We start from the raw sequence: 6,430 nt of genomic DNA, 5'->3' as shown, positions 1-6,430 counted from the left end.
GTTTGAAACTTCATTCATGGTATTTCCCTCCAATCTGAAGTCATTGTCTAGTTCAAGAGTAAACAGTGTCTGCAGTCCAGGCAATCAGAATCATCATCTGATTTGTGCCAGTTACATTTGCTTTTCTATATAAATTCACTATAGACTTCTCTTTCGGATTCATTTCTAGTACTTTTCACAGTATACCTGTACTATGGTATGGCAGTGGTGACAATTCAACAGGTCACCAACTGCTACACCTGTCAAAAACGGATACTGCAAAGAAGATCCAATGGGAAGCCTCGACTGTGGGATGCAGCCTGGCTCCCACCAACCAATCCCCACCCCAGAAAAGACCGACCCAGTTTCCCTCCCACTTTGTGCTGAAGGTGATATATCGACTGTGTGATTTGGTGTATGTGAATATATGAGGAAAAAACTAGAGTAGAGGCCTATTAAACTGGAGGTGACAGAAGTGATAAGACCACACAAAAGCTTGTCAACGGTGCTCATCCACACCTCCACAACCTGCAATGTCCCCAACCCCCCAGATCAAGTAATGTATCACAAAGGAGATGGAGAGTGCAGATAAAATTGAGGGGCAGATATGACTGAAAGGGGAGGGGGGACACTTCAGCAGCCCAACCCACCGGCATGTGTGAGTGATGTGTTGATCAAAGGAGTGGGTAGGAGAGTAAGGCTGGGATACATTAGACCAGCGGTCCCCAACCCCCGGGCCTCGGACCGGTACCGGTCCGTGAGTCATTTGGTACCGGGCCGCGACAGTTGAGGCTCAGGTGTGAAATGTATGGTTTTCAGGGTTTTTATCGGTTTTCAGCGTTATTTTGTTATCGTTTTTATCGTTAACTCGGTTTTTCTGGGTCATTTCACTTGTGTTATTAATAAATCTTATTTTTTTTCGGTACCGGTACTAGTTTTATTTTGTTGTATTTATCCGCGACACCTTATTGCCGGTCCGTGAAAATATTGTCGGGCATAAACCGGTCCGTGGCGCAAAAAAGGTTGGGGACCGCTGCATTAGACCACAAGGTAACCAATAGGCTCTGTAAGCATCGTATTCCTCACACCCCACAGCAGAGCAGGGGAAAGCAGATCTGGGGCCTCCAATGACAACATCCCACAGCACCACTGCTCCACGTTTAAGCGTGGCGCACCCCAGCTGACACATGCACAAATAAAAGGGGATTACACAAATACAATCAATCATTACACTCGATCACCACTGAATATGCGTGGGGTCATTATAGTAACCTGGCAGGAAGTCATGTGACATCAGGGGCGTCACTAGGATTTAAGGACAGGGGGGGCTTAGCCCCCAAGAGATGCACACGTTACGAACGAATGTAGTGAATGAGCACAAAATTTCACAAACAGAAAAAGACTGAGAAATTGCTTTACTACTTTTTTGGACCGATTAAACATCCTAGGCCACCAATTGATCTATTGCTTTATTTCCATCTGTTTTATAATACAATACAACAAGAAAACAGAGGAAATGTGTTTGCTGCATCAATAACAAGAAAAAAACTTAAAATAAAAAAATACATAATTTTTATGGCTGCGTACACCAGTTACTTGGTGGGTGGAAGCATCAAAGAGTGGCGTCTGTTTTTAAGAGTGGCAAATCGGTCAATCACTATGTTGTGACTCAGATGCTGAAGCGTGTCTTTTTCAATAGACATGACTGCAAGTCTGTGAAGTATTTTCTGACCCATTGTTTGACGCAGCCAAATGCATCTGAGTGTTTGCCCTTAAGTGTGTCACACACAGGTTGTTTACATATAAAAGCTTCTGCCAGGTCTAAAGTCTCTTTCTGCAGGAATTTGTGGAGTCCTTCGGTTACAGAAAGAATCAACTGAAACATCAGTAGTGCATAGACTGCTGAGAGCTTTGCTCTGGGACCAACAGCTATGGGGGATCCAATTGCAGATAGGCACTCCAAAATGGCAGGCAATGTCTCAAGAACTGCACTGATTGATTGCAACTGACATGCCCAGTGAGTGTTTGAAAGTTGCACAAGCTCAGTTTTTGTCAATCCAAGCTTTGCCTGAGTCTTTATGAATGTATGCTGATTGACTAGGGAGGTTCTGAAGAAAGCACACACTCCAACAAGCTGAAAAGCTCCACAGCCTCTGGGACAGCCTTGCAAGTATTGCACAAAACCAGGTTGAGTTGATGAGTATACAAATGCATATAGATAGCCTCAGGATGGAGCCTTCTAAAATGTGCTTGTACACCTCCAATGGAGCCACTCATAACGGCTGCACCATCATATGTTTGTGCTACACACTTAAGCTCTGCAAGACCATTGTTTTGGATCTGCTGCTGAATCTCATTTGCAATGGACTGGGCATCAAATGATTTTATCTCTGCAAGTGCAAGAAACCTTCACTGCCCCCTCTGACACGTACCTGACACAAACAGCTAACTGCTCTGCCTTTTCATTCCTTGCCTCATCTGCCATGATGGCATAGACTTTAGACTTTGTCATTTCAGATACAATGACACTAGTAACTTCCTGGGCACAACAGTCAATTGTGTAATTCTGGGATGTTGGCAAGAAATACTGTGCATTTGATGGGGGGTTATGTTTTTGAAGAAAAGGATCAAACTCCTTTAAAAGCTCCACGCACGTAAAAGCTCAGTTTGGGCTGTCTTCACCTTCATCACTGACCAAACTATCATGTTTGATGTTTTTGCCAAACACTCTACATGGGAAGCAGAAAGCTGCATTCTGGTTGACTGAATATTCAAACCAGTTGTGCCTTCCAAACCAGCTGTGGTTAAATGCTCGCTTCTGTGTACCAAAAGTATCATGTGAATAGCTCTTCAGCTTTACCTGTCTGGGCCTGTGTCTTTGTCACCTAAATCAAACCCTGTAGTAGAATGAATTGCTGCAGCTGCTTCATCATTTTCCTTCTCTTGGCCTGTTTGCTCTCCTCTCTCTGTAATAACTTGATCTTCCACTGCCTCTCAATCCATTTGCCTCAGCTCCTCTGTCTCTCCTTGCTCTCTCTGACTTGAACTTGTCTGTTGACCTTCTCCCTCAGCCTCTCCTTCTGCCTGCCCCTTCAAGATACATTAAAACATACCGAATTGTAATGTAAACTGTTAATATCATGACTTCTGCTCACATGCCACAGTAATTTGGAAATCCCAAATATTTTGAAGTTACAAACATTACATTTTGAGCATGCAAGTGACTAAAATGGTTGCAATTTAAAGCCCTGAAAAATATTACGAAATCACTTGAATTGAAGTAATATTAAAATAGAACCCCCAAAAATATGTGAGTCAGGCTAATTTGACTTATATATATATATGTCTTTGCTCTCTCCACTTTCTAACCTCGACTCTCCTAAATAAAAGCTCAAGTTAAACAGGTCTTATATGTTTTACCATGACTGAAATGTTTCACATTTCATATCCATGCTGAGTTCCATAAAATTCTAATCAGACTGTTTGCATCACAAATGACTCCATCCCGTGAAATCTTTGACTCACCTCTCCAGTAGAGGTCTCTCCCCTCTCACTCTGTGCTCCTCTTCCCTGACTCCTACAGGTTAATGGGGATGGAATGATTATTATTATTTCCACTGATGATAACCATACCTGAATGAGCTCAGCTCCATTTTTCAGAGCTAAAACGAGTGACAGAAATTAACATTACAGGCCATTATGCTAACAATTTAACTTAGTGCGCTAGCCAGGTTTTTATTTATCAAAATGGGGAGCACCTGGCTCATTAATTACATGGGACTCTCTGCTGATAGCTGGAGCTAACTGTTACTACCAGCCAGTGATGAAGACTTACTTTTTTGCGTATATCCATGTTTTTTTTGCAGTTTGCAGCATGTACGCTAGTATGTCCGCAGGTGTAGACGAGCGGAGTGTAAAGTAGCAGTGAAAACGAGGACTGGATTTTCAGTAATGTGGATGTCCCCTGTGAATAACTGGAACGGATTGGATAACGAAGCACTGACGCTACCTTAACAGTGTAAAGTGAAGGGACCAGCCGAGTTATCATCATATTTATGTGAATAGCAACAGGTTTATATTATTATTTTTTAAACTCATATTCCTGCATCTTTATATTGAATTTGTCTGCAAGTTCTATTAAAAAAAATCGAATAAGTTAACAAAAAAAACCCCCAAAACCCCACCAAATTATTTAGGGGGGCTTAAGAATATTTTAGGGAGGCTTCAGCACCCCTAAAATAGGCCTAACGACGCCACTGTGTGACATCATTTGTATGAGACCCAAACGTTACAAAATGGAGGACGTTGAGGTGAGGGGATACCTGCTGCTTGGTGTATGGCTTTTTTGTCAGACTCAGGGACCACGTGTTGTTTTTTGTGTGGCCATTTCCCGCCTTGTCTGGTTTAAAAATGGCACTCTCATTTTTGGATCACCTCAGACCTCTTGGAACCCTCGCCCTGAGTTGGTAATAAAAACTGGGCGACTGGGCGATCGTGGTTCAAGAGTTGGAAGTTCGTCTTGTAATCGGAAGGTTGCCGGTTCGAGCCCCGGCTTGGACAGTCTCGGTCGTTGTGTCCTTGGGCAAGACACTTCACCCGTTGCCTACTGGTGGTGGTCAGAGGGCCCGGTGGCGCCAGTGTCCGGCAGCCTTGCCTTTGTCAGTGCGCCCCAGGGTGGCTGTGGCTACAATGTAGCTGCCATTACCAGTGCGTGAATGGGTGGATGACTGGATGTGTAAAGCGCTTTGGGGTCCTTAGGGACTAGTAAAGCGCTATACAAATACAGACCATTTAAAAACGTACCTGGTACCACATACTGAGTTGAGCCTTGCTGAGCCGACCTGAGTAGGTACTAGTGGAAAAGTGCTAAAACTGGCCTCAGTCAGGGACAAGCAGCACTGTGCCACAAACTACCCTACATATAAGTCACTCTGACATGACTCTTATTTATTTTATGAAAATTACAGAAATCAAACATGTCCTGTGGAGGCTCCTTGTACATACATGAGAAGGTCGCCAGTCTCTCACAGCTCTAACACAGAGAGAGACAAAATTCACACCTGTGCTCAAAATTAGAATCACTATTTAGAACAGCATGGAGTACAGAGAGAGAGAACATGTAGACTCCACACAGTGCTAACCACAGTACCAGCAGGCCACCAAAAAGTTGAAAGTTTATTTAGGTTAGGTAAGCATTTGACCTTCATTGTTATTGCAAAAAACTAAAGTTGACCTTGAACAAAATTTCAAGAAACCATATCAAGTAATGTATCAAGTAATCATATGAAAGAGAGTGCTGTACAATACACGTGGTGGTCAGTGCTGGTCATATTGAATTAAAGATTCATTAAAGAGGAAAACCTGAGAAGAAAAGAGAAGCAGAGGTTTCAGTAACAAAAACGTATTTTATCAAAGAGAAATTCTCCAAAGGCGTGCCAGCGAAATCCCTACATGGACACGTTTATTCCAGAGAAATGCTCTTGCTGTGCTGGAGCCACAGCTAACCCACAACACAGACTTAAAGCACAAAGGAAATGTTAATAAAGGTTGATGCTCCAGCTCAACTGAGTAAAGCTAAAGTTTCATTAACTTAGCATGAAATCAAAATTACAATGAGAGAAGAAAATTTAAATTATTGAGTGTTTTTTACTTTCAGTGATGTATCTTTGTCTTTCACTGGCAAATGTTAAAAGGACCCACAGACACATGAACAGTCGAGGACGGCGGTTGGAGGAGGGTTGCATCGATTGGACACTGAAATGAAAACTGAGAGCAGAACAATAAAAATGAGGGGCCTTAAAGTTTTTAATCGAGGCAGTCACATGAGTGAAATGTACAGTAATCCCCCAAATATTGTGGGGACTACGTTCCAGGACCCCCTGCAAAGGGGTGAAAATCCGCAAAGTAGAAACCATATCTTTGTTTTATTATTTTTATGTACTTTAAGCCCAAAAACTTTCCTCACAATCTTCTAAACCCTTTCTGCTCTCGTAAAGACACTTTTGAAAAACATCTTTATGTATTGAGTGAAAACCTTGACAGGTCGTGCAGGGAGTTTCTCATATAAAGTGCCTAAATGAGCAAATAACACTTTGATCCGTTGGCCGGATCAGCAATGTGGTGTTCGGTGGTAAGACGCCATTTATATTGCTATTAATATTTTAGGCTACAAAATGTTTATTTTAAAGGAAAAATGACAAAAAATGTAAAAAGCAAAAATACACATAAGCCTCGGGAATCTGTGAAATGATGAAATTCCCACAATCTAAATTTACAGTTGATTCTGCGATGTAGTGAATCTGTGAACCACGACATAGCATGAGAATACTGAGATTGTATTTCTAAGTTTGATATTAGCGAGCTATTAGTTGATATCAGTGAGTAGCTTGTGTCACATGACCGATTATGTTGAATCATAATGTGATATTCTGTTGTTTATTCTGTTATTTAA

Source organism: Oreochromis aureus, linkage group 18 (assembly GCF_013358895.1).
Source record: "Oreochromis aureus strain Israel breed Guangdong linkage group 18, ZZ_aureus, whole genome shotgun sequence".
Taxonomy (NCBI): Eukaryota; Metazoa; Chordata; class Actinopteri; order Cichliformes; family Cichlidae; genus Oreochromis; species Oreochromis aureus.
Note: the sequence above shows the minus strand (reverse complement) of the source record.